Source organism: Homalodisca vitripennis, chromosome 1 (assembly GCF_021130785.1).
Source record: "Homalodisca vitripennis isolate AUS2020 chromosome 1, UT_GWSS_2.1, whole genome shotgun sequence".
In the NCBI taxonomy this organism is placed as follows: Eukaryota; Metazoa; Arthropoda; class Insecta; order Hemiptera; family Cicadellidae; genus Homalodisca; species Homalodisca vitripennis.
The window spans coordinates 26,735,001-26,746,144 of record NC_060207.1 but is presented as its reverse complement, the minus strand read 5'-3'; the positions used below and the strand labels follow the sequence as shown (position 1 = coordinate 26,746,144).

The following is an 11,144-nucleotide window of genomic DNA, read 5'->3' as shown; positions in this document are numbered from 1 at the left end:
AATTATAGTAAACGTTGCCAGTGCTTTTCACGAAGTCCATATAAATTTAAATAGTTTAAAGTGACGGAACTTTTATTCCATCATGTCTTTTAACATGATTTATCTTTTGAACTGAATGGGGTTTGTCTTTAACTTATTCCACTCTTTTTCATGTTTTTGACGCTTAGATAATTTTAAGATTTCCATATACTCAGTTGGTTGATAAATTAATAAGAAAAATAAATTAAAAAGCACCTCATTTGGTCTATTACTGAAAACACGTTTTACAGTAGTTATAGTAGATACGAACACTTTAGTTGCCTAACCTGCCTTCTCATTTGAAAACAAAAGTTGTTGATGTAGATATAGAATTCTCTTTTAGCTTGAGTTGTTTTTTATTTGAGTTAATTTATTTTAAACCCATTAACAGATATTTTGTGATAATTTTTATAAATTATACAGCAATTTTTGGTATTCCTGGAAGTACTTTAATTTACAGGTACTGTAATTATATGTTCCACGTGTTAGTTATAGGCATTTTGAACTGTCCAAAATATTGTCTAGCAACCTGTTGATCATCAGCCTTCACTTCTAAAAGTTTCCTATTGTATTTGAATTGTAGGGTATTCAAATAACTTCCAAGTTTATACACCAAGGAATTGTGTGACGATTTTAATCTGTTCATATTAAAATTAAATGTTTGCAATCTTTTTGACAAATTGTTCACATGATTGTTACTGTTTTCTAACCTAAAATATTCCATTAGTAGACAAAACTATAAACAATCAATATTTAGTCAAGATAAACTATATTTGTATGTTGTTTTAAGTAGTGTACAATTTTTAAGTGGTTTAACCATGTGAGTAAAAGTAGTTCTTTTTTCAATTAAACTGCATTCCAAAAGTGTCAGGCTTTTTTACTCCATACCCAAAAAGTGCCTGCAATGTAAATGTTTGGCTGTGTCACAAGAGTTCCAGAGAACATTTTCTGGATTTACAAGGATAAAATTAATCAGGCATTTATTCCTTTCCTTTAAAAAACTTTTATATACAGCTGTTTTAGATATATTTAAAATTAACCCTGTAAATGGCAATGATGAATCTCTACACTCACAAGGTGTTTTTTATGTGTTTGCACAACATATTAAGGAAATTCTTAAAAAATGTAGTATGTCATAGGCTTAGCCTACCTCTTCAGGATGCACCTTTTTTCAGAATGAAATTATTTTACAATCTATATCATAGGCCTAATTATAATTTTTTACAAACATTTAGGCATACTTGTTTATAAAATACAAATATTTTGTCATTGAAATAAAATTCAAAGGTTAACCTTTCGAAAAAACTAGTAGACAATTTTGTATATCCAATTAATTGCAAAACAAAATATATCAAAACTGTATATGTTTAAGGATTAAAAATAAAATTGATGTAGTTCTGTGTAATAAATACACAATTTCAAAATTAAATGAAAGTCTATCAAATTATAATAAAGTGTTCATTTTCTTGCAAAACTAAAAACTGAACAATAATTATTTATAACCTATTACAATTTGAAGAAAACTAGTTGGTCCACAGGAATCGGTGGTTTAACTGAATAGGCCTAATTCGTATTTTTTACGTTGTTTTACTGCTGAATAATATTTTTTTATGTTAAAAACAAGATAATTCTTCAACACCAATTCAAAATGTATTGAATACACAATAAAAAAGGTGTCACAAGCCATTTATAATGCAGGGGAGTTTTTAGCATTTAACTGGGAGACCATCCAATTGAACGACTGATTCTGCTGTTTAAAGTGGGTTATATTGGCGAAGAATGAAAGGTGCATAATTGTAAAATTGTATGTGTGAATGAGAATTTTGTGATATCAATGTATCAGAAATCTTAGATTAAAATCCATGACATTTGCTAAACAATGTACTATTGTCGCTGCAATAAAACTGATTTGATTTGACTGTAGTGTTTGCTTTTAACTTACATTTTTACATCAAATTTGTTTTACTTTCATGTGTAAACTATTCAACTGATTGTACTAAAATTTTACATGGACATTCTTAGGGTTACTACTATGAATGTAGGGCAATTCTTATTTTGAAAACACTTCGGGTTATGTTCCATTGTTTTTTAAACTTGCATTACAGCAAACAAATTAATTTTAAAAGCCAGTTAAATGTCAACTGTTCTGTGTAAAACTGTTTTATGACAGCAAAAGTATACATTTAATTAATTTAACCATTATTTTCAATTTATTTACATTTATAGTGTGAAAGCATAGAGTAAGATTGATAGTAATAACACTACTTATTTTAAACTTTTCTGCAACCGTTGTTAAGCACAGAATTTTCAAATAACAAGTCGTTCCAAATAAAAACTTTCTAAACTACCGCATAATAAAATCTGTAGCTTGAATGACAAAGCAGTAGAAGTATAAAACAGATGACTAAATTGTAGCAGAAGACACGCATAACTTAGTGGTACCAACATCAAACTTCAGAATACTATTCTAGGTATTTATTTACAATACCGTGACCATGAAAAAATGGACTTTTTTTCATGGGTTGGGCATTTATAGCCAAGTATTATTATCACAGGTGCATATAAACTGGGGGGAAAGTATATCATTGTATTATATTGATGCCTTTCGGCCATTATTGCATTAAAGATGGAAAATAACCGACAAAATTTTGTCGAACAACACTTGGAGGGTTAAGGATCAAGGGCATCACGTGATCTGGGATTCGACTTTTGCAAGCTCGAGTTAATTTTTTTTCTAAAAGAGCAAGCAGTGCGCAGCACTGCGCAGCGGGCAGGCATCGTTGACAGGATTAACGTCATCATTTCAGTAAAATTGCCAGAGGTACTGTCAAAAACAGAGTTTTCAGAGGATTTCAAAAAATCGTAACTCCTTTGATTTTCGTTGCCGACGAATTTTTTCTTCACTATTGTTTTTAGGAAAAACTGTAGTTTTCAGGAAAAAAAAATTAACATACCTTTCCATGGTCACGATTTTGTAAATTGATACCCTATTCTACTTCAATAATGAAGCAAGATTATTGCCTACTATAGGAAATGTTTTTCATTGGTTCTGCAGTGACAGTTGATTGTGATTACCGAGGTTTATAATTATTTATTGTAAAATTGTTCGTAACGTAAACCTGAAATATATTATATTAAAAATACAGAAGGAAATCTTTCTGAGTGCAATAATATATAGATTACATCATAAGCAGTATTAAGATGTGAATAAATAAATATATTTGAAAAATTTTTGTCAATGAATTGCTGTAACAAGGGAACACATACAAGATATGCACCACTAGTCTTTAGCCATTCCTAGGGTTAAAATATGTTTAAAAGTAACAAAAATAAAAATTTGATGAAATTTTGATCTAACTTAGGCCTGTAATGTTTCTAGAAAACCGTCTATGACCGTACTTGATATAGCCTACAATTACTGCTTTGATTAATTAATTATATAATTTTTTTGTAACTCCTGGAAAATGTCATTAATTTTTGTTCAAATTTGAGGTATTTAAGATACATTTAACGACAATTTAAAAATTAATCTTTCTAATTAAATGACATTCTGGTATACTTGGGGTTTTCTCATTGCTCTCGTTTTCCTGAGAATATAAAGATTATCTAAAGTTATGACGAAATTATAATTTGCGCATCTGGCACATATTTTACAAAATGTAAGTAGCATTGCTAAGGAAATTACAAAACAATATTTATCATTAGTCCAAGATGATTTTTTTGGTATAACAGACTGCAATGATATTATTTTTAGTTTAGTAAATATTATTCTTTGTGATTCCAGATTTAAATATTGGCTAATTTTGCATTAGGCTTGTGTATTTCGAATTTCAATAAATAGAACAATTTATTCAAAGCTCTATAGGCTCTTGACTCCAGAATTACTTGCTTAATAAAATTATAGAGATTAGTGAATAGCATCTCTATAATTTTGCCTGCTTCCAAACGACTTAATATTCAAGTTAACGCAGGCTATACTAACTTATTCATAATAATTAAAAAGTAAATTTATGTTACATCCACTTACAATATATACACCTAGTATAAAGTTGTATGGCAGGATTGAGAGTGATTTATTACTTAATATAAACCAAATACCACTCACTCACTGATTTACTTGATCGTTATTTCCCAAGCCTGACAAAATATATTAACTTGAATCTTGATATGGCGGTCCCATTCATATGTGGTTCCTCTATGTATGCAACAAGAAGTCAGACGCTTAACTTGTATGGAAGTTCTATGAAATATAAAATTTTTAAATTACTGTCACAAAAAGAAATAACTGATAGGAATGCTTTTCTACTTGACCAAAGCCTTCCTTCTAATTTTATTACTTTATTTTTTGTGTTTTCGTAAAAGATATTTCAGTACCATCTAAATCACGATAATCATGGCATGCAATAATATCTGTATTGTCTTACTTTAGTTTATAGTGTAGATTACAATGAAAGTGCTGCGAATTCGGACGTACGCATAAATGTATTGTTTTTTGACAGGAAAAATGAATTGACGTGCCAAAAAAAAAAATAGGCAGTGCTATTCTTTTATCGTCATTTCTACTGCCAATGGGTGGTGCGGCATGTTGGTTATATGCATTTGGCGCATCTTTAAATATGCCACAGCAGTGTCTAGAATGCAGCTGCCAGTATTGGAAGAGCATTATTTAAAAAAAATATGGTATTGTTTTTTTTTCCAAGAAACAAATTATATGTCTCAAAGAGTGAGAATTAATTGACATGTCGGCAGTAGAACAGTAATGCTTTGTTGCATTGAACCGCTTGGTATTTATAGTACATTAACAGCAAATAATAATAATATCAACCAATATAAAACTAGTTGTTGTTGTTAAACACCTCGGGTAAACAATAGATTAGTAGTACTACATTGCGGCCAGCGGAGAGTGAATTCAGCTGATTCCTTAACTTCTACACACAACTGCAATTTATAGAATAACAATAAATGTTTTTGAGAAAACTAAAGAAAGGCTGTTGTTAAAAACATACAGTAGATTAGTAACAATATTCACAGTGTGTAAAAAACTATTAGGAGGTAAAATTAAAAAAAGCAGATAAATTTTACAACTTGAGCTAGTCACTGTTGAGCTAGCTCCAGCTACTGCTTGGTGAGATATTTTGCGGTGGTCTCAAATCAAATAAAATCAAAATATTCTTTATTCATACTGTATTACATGAATACAATTGAATGGTGTCAAAAACTTACAAATTAAGACCATGTATTTATGATCTTTTACTAAATTAATATAGAGTACAGTACATTATCCACATAGTCCATTGAACAAATAAAAGGTTTTATTTATTAAATACATTTTTAGTTTATTTTTAAATTTTGAAAAAGAAGTTTCTGATTTTATATTCTCAGGTATTTTCTTGTAAAAGTTAATTCCAGCATATTGTGTCTTTTTTCAAAAAGTACCAATCTGCAATGGGTTAAGGAATAAGTCATTCTACCCGTGGTCTAAAGTCTGAGTCTGAACCTTGCGAGTCAACATTCTGAGGTATCTCTAACCCGAAGATGGGGTGCAGTAGTTTATCGACTTACTTTTTAAAATAGGAGCATAACTGAAGAAAATGGAAAAGTATGCAAACAAGCTATGTACATTCGTCTAGGATTAAAACCGTTTTAATAAAAACATTTATTCCAATTTAGGCAAATTACACACAGATTTTTTTGAATGCTTTCTTAAATGAATAAAAGAGCCATAATTACTAAAGAAAAAAATACGGTGGCAAAAAGGATTAACAAAAGACTACCCTGCATTTTCCTCACTATATTTTCTAGATTAAGGTCTCCCAAAACTTGAGTGTCGTCTCTGCATCTGATCCCATGCTTTGCATACCAGCACTGTATGTTTTGGCTTGCCCTGCCATGTTTACTATTACAGTCTGTTCACTCTTTCTGATTCACGCTTTCTCTGACGCGAATTGGTTTGTTTACATCCATCATGAGTTGCTTGTCTGATTTTGGAGGATAAATAAAATGCCAAACAATTGAATGAACAGGATGAAAAGACAAAATAGCGTCTGAGTCTTTATTTAAATGAATTAAAATGTGTATGCACTTGGCATTTTTGTACATAATGCTACTTTTCAAATATAACTGCAGTTTAAAAACTTGATTATAAATTTCCAGATAAACCATTTTTAAATTTAAAAGTGGATGAATATATAAACAAAAGTCTGTATTATTGCCAATGCTTAAATTGGCCCGCAGTACACTATCTGACAGAAGTACTATTAAATCAGTAGATGGTAATGTTGATTTTATATTTATTAAACTACTAAATCCCATGCAGAAAGAAGAATGATTATAGTTTGCCAACAAACTGAGTAAGAAACATATTTTTTGTCACAATACCAAATGTTAAGCTTTGCTGCACAAACCCTAAGTGCTGGTGTTGCTGATGCAATTGATTTCCTAATATCCACACATAATTTTGTTCAAGTAAAACCCACTACGGGATATATTAGAGCCATAGTACTTTGAATTCTTCAATAGCAGAGACTGAAATGAAAACATCTAAAACAACATATACTAATTAAAACTTTAATAATGAAATGTTAGAACAATGATTCCAGTTTTTAAAATCATTATATATTAAAGGGGGTTAAAGATTTTGCTGCACCCGAGAAAAACCTTTGTGCTTAGTTTTATGACAAATATATGCTCTATAAGGATCTTAACCAAAAAAACTGTTAGATTATTTACAGTTTAAATATATTAACTAGCAGTTACCCGCGGCTTCGCACACAATTTTGTAGTTTGCACCTGTATGAGCACTTCTGGCTTGAGCAAATTATATTTCCGATGCCAATGTTGAGTTTCCCTTGTTGCCACAATCAAGAAAATATGTTAAAAAGTGTATATTTATGGTCATTGTAATTTACTTCGATAGATAGTAACATTGTCTTTTATATTTAATATTTGATAAAAATGTACAGCTAAAAGTACAGTAACAATGACACTACGCATTTGTTTCTTTAAAAAAATATTGGTAATACTTTGGGAAGTTTAGAGCTGGAATTAGTACATTAAATAAAAAGTAGAGTTCAGCGAACTTTCATCGTAGCGTAGTCTTGCTGACTGCTTGAAAGGTAGTCTTTGGTGTCAAAGTCTGACCATTTTATGTTTTGTGGGTGGCATCTTGTAAGATAGATGAGTACTTACTTAATCGCTCAAATCTAAAACGACGTTAAAAATATTTGTACTCACTATAAATGTAAACAAATTGCAAATAATAGACAATGTTACACAGGACAGGTGATTACATTAGAAATGCTGATTGATTTTCCTAAGGTTTTACATTCATACAGTAATTTAGTCATGTATGCTGACGATTCTATGCTATTAACTGCCAATAGCTCAGTGGAAAATCTAGAAATAAATTCATACATTGCTGTTAACATTGCTATGGACTACTGTAGAAACAATGACCTGGTTTTCAATGAATCAAAGACGAAACAAATTTCATTTGGGAACAAGAAGGATGACATTTCAGATCTACCAAATCTTCAATCTGTCAGCTCAACTAATTATCTTGGAATCATTGTTGATGACAAACTCTCTTGGCTAAATCATATTAATAACTTATGCCTTAAACTTAGCTCAGCAATCTATGCCATATTTATATTTTTCGTCCTTTTGGACGAAAGCTATAAGCATGACAAAAGCCACAATAACAGTCTATCATGCTCTGTTTGAAAGCCATATGAGATATGGCTTAGCGGTTTGGGGTGGTTCAACTGAAAGAAATCTCCAACGAATCCTCATTCTTCAAAAAAAGGCTCTAAGAATCATGGCCGGCTTGGGATTTAGAGAGAGCTGTAGAGGGGTATTCAAAGAGTGGAGGTTATCAACAGTAGTCAGCCTTTATATTGTAGAGTGTATTGTTATAACTACAACTCATAATGTCCAACAGCACCAAGACATTCACTCTTACAATACTAGGCATGCCAATAACTTTACTTTGCCAATCCACAAGTTAACTCTCTCTGAAACAAAACCAACCTATGCTGGGGCAAAATTCTTCAATAATCTCCCTGATGAGCTGAAGAAAATGGAAGGAAGGAAGTTGAAGAAAAGCCTGCACTTCTGGTTCCAAGAGAGACCCTTTTACTCAGTAAAAGAATTCTTGAATTGGAGAGCCGACTCGCAGAGAATGTGAAGACCTAAAACCTAAAACGCTAATGACAACAAACCTGGGAAAAATTTTTAAGATAATATGTATTTGACGCCATTTCCTTCTTGATGAATGTGAAAATAAAGAATTGTCTTGTCTTGTCTCTGTTAATTAATATTTCATAACTTTTAAGCCAGTGGGGCGTAGCCCGGAGGGATTATCAAAATAAGAATAGGCATATATTCATCCCAGAGACCCTAAGAATGTCCATGTAAGATTTCAGCCCAGTCGGTTGAATAGTTCACATGTGAAAGTGTAATAAACTAACTTATTTTCGCATGTATAATATTATTAGGATACATAAGTTTTCTTCTCGGTTGTTTTCATGCAGAACTTGGACATATTGACAATGTAATGTAAACGTAAAACAGTTTCAACTGGCCTTGAGTAAATCTTATGAGCAAACGCTGGAAAAAGCAATTGTTTAAGATTTAAGTCAACAATATAAATTCAATAATGAGGTTTGCTGGAATAGTAGAATGTATAACACAAAATCTGCTGGAAAATGATGATGAGGAAATATAAGCTATAAGAAACATGTTAGAATATGATCAACATTCTTATTCCAACATTTTTATACATAATTATGTGATGTATATTTTTATATATTATAAAAAAATATTAATCATATCTTTAAATAAATACACCTCCTATATGACCAAAAATAAGAGTGTAAATGTGATTGAAGTTTAAAATTGTTCTTAAGGTTTAAAATTTAAGGTTGTATCACTACAACTGGCCCAAGCTATGTGGGTCCATATCTTCACCCAAAAAAAGTAATAACTTTAAATGTTTTACAAAACAAATTGAAGATTATGATGGTGATATGATTAAATATATTCAAATGCAAAAATCAAATTAATTAATTTGTATATAAATACAAAAAAGAGGTAATGAAATATTAATAATATCAATATTTCAACATGAAATTAGTTGAAATATTTTATATATATATATATATATATATATATATATATATATATATACAGTGTGATTTAAAAGTATGGATATATTCGGTTTCGTTTTTAATGGATAAAGATGGGCAAAATTGTAACACTGACTAAAAAAAGTTCACTTCTAATTCCTAAAAAGGTGTCCCGAGTTCCATCCCTCCATCTTTATTCATCAAAAACTAAATAGAGTGTATCCATACTTTTGAACTCACACTGTATATATAAGTAGAAAACCTTTACTACTAAATCAATTATTTTCGTTATTGTTGAGTTTTCTTGTTTTGGTTTGGTTCTGATAGAAATATGAAATCTTACTCTTTTGTATACAAAATGTACCTAAATATACTTAATTTTATTACTACAAGATTTTAAACTGGTCATGTAATTTTTAATTTGAACTTCCTTGTTTTGTAAAATACATATTTTTTACATAAACACTACTTGTATATAACAGAAGCTATTACTACTACTTTTACTTACTAGCAACTGTTGAACATGTTTATTTTTATTTATAATAATATTGTTGCATCTAGTTTATGAGTTACTTTAATGGGCACTTAATAATGGCTATGCCAAATATTAAGAAAAGTTATTTCATTTAAATAAGAATTTGTATATAATATATCTTTATTCAATAAGCTATACTATGATCTTTAGAAACAATAATATTGTTGCAAGTACTAAAGTTGGCTGTATCTATTTGTAGGTGTCTACAGGAGGATCTTCCATGGCTTCATCGCTGCACTGACTGGCTGAACGATAGGACTACTGGCATATGCGCAGAATACTTCTTTATATTTTTCTGTAAGTATATTCAATTCAAATAGGTATCATCCACTTTTATGACCAAGGTTTAATGAGCATAAATAATATGACCTCCAGAAATGAGACTTCACTCTGTTTGCAATTTCAGGGATGAATAGTGCAGGACTTTCGACACAATGAACAGAAAAGCAAACATTTTTAAATGACTAAAATTCTTCTTTTGATGCTTTGATTTTATCCTAAACATTATACCCAAAGACTGTAGATTGCTTCAGAAACAATTATGAAGACGAATTTCAAGTAACCAATACTCTTGTTTCTTTTTAATCCCAACTCTGTCAGAAAGTAGTGGACTACATAGCTAGACCTCTAGCCCTACTTGAAAGGTGTGATAATGATACACTACGTGAAATTATTCTGACTAGTCAAAATGCACTAAAATTCGTACTTGTTGGTGTTACATAAATGTCTTTAATGAATATTGGTTTTAAAGTTAACTGCTCGGTATATAAGTAATTTCAGACTCCAATTAAGTAAACTAAATTGGATGGAAATGGATTACAACATTAATAATTGTACATTCCTGAAGCTCTTTTCTTATTGGAAATTATATATTAATTTAAACAAACTCAAAAAATAATATAAGTTTTTATTTTTGTGAGGCCTTTCGTACTCAATGAGAACGTCTTTGGACCCACATAACTGAATAAAAGTAATAATAACAATAATAACATAAACAATTTTGTACTAAATAAAAACATAGGTCGTTAAAAATACAAAGAGATAATATTCTATGACAGGACAGTATGTTATATGTAGACTATATATAAAAAAATAATAAAGTTGATATTTAGTTAGATCAAATAAATTAACGGTGAATTTTGAAAAGGCCCAAGTTCGTTGTTTACTACATTATTTTGGTTCTTATTTATAAAAATTGTTTCATATGCATTGAATTTGAATTTTTAATTGTGCTTATTATTAAAACTGTCACTGGGTATTTTCACAGTAAGAAGAACCCTCATTCATTGATTTATTAATTACAAAATTTGTTGCTAACCTTTCATTTCTCTGGGCCAGGTGCATGCTTAATTGTTTAAAAGGAAAGTATCAATGAATAATGGTCTGGTGGCTGAAATATTTAGCAGATTTCCTTATTTTCCTCAGTTGGAGTTGTCCTGTCTTCTGCTGCCGGCTGCGACGTTCTA

The 11,144-nt window shown here is 30.2% G+C and overlaps 1 protein-coding gene across 5 annotated transcripts in view; it reads left to right on the top strand.

The window, feature by feature from the left end:
* Window positions 1-297: 297 nt before the first annotated feature.
* LOC124358511 (protein bric-a-brac 1-like) overlaps window positions 298-11,144 on the top strand; it is a 524,334-nt gene continuing 513,487 nt past the window's right edge. For 3 of the 5 annotated variants that reach the window (XM_046810813.1, XM_046810817.1, XM_046810808.1), the window contains exons 1-2: window positions 306-478; window positions 9,878-9,975. The gene's annotated coding sequence lies outside the window, so the exon portion shown is untranslated. Of the gene's footprint in view, window positions 479-9,877; window positions 9,976-11,144 lie in introns of all 5 variants that reach the window. The other 2 variants (XM_046810830.1, XM_046810823.1) reach the window with 2 other exon arrangements.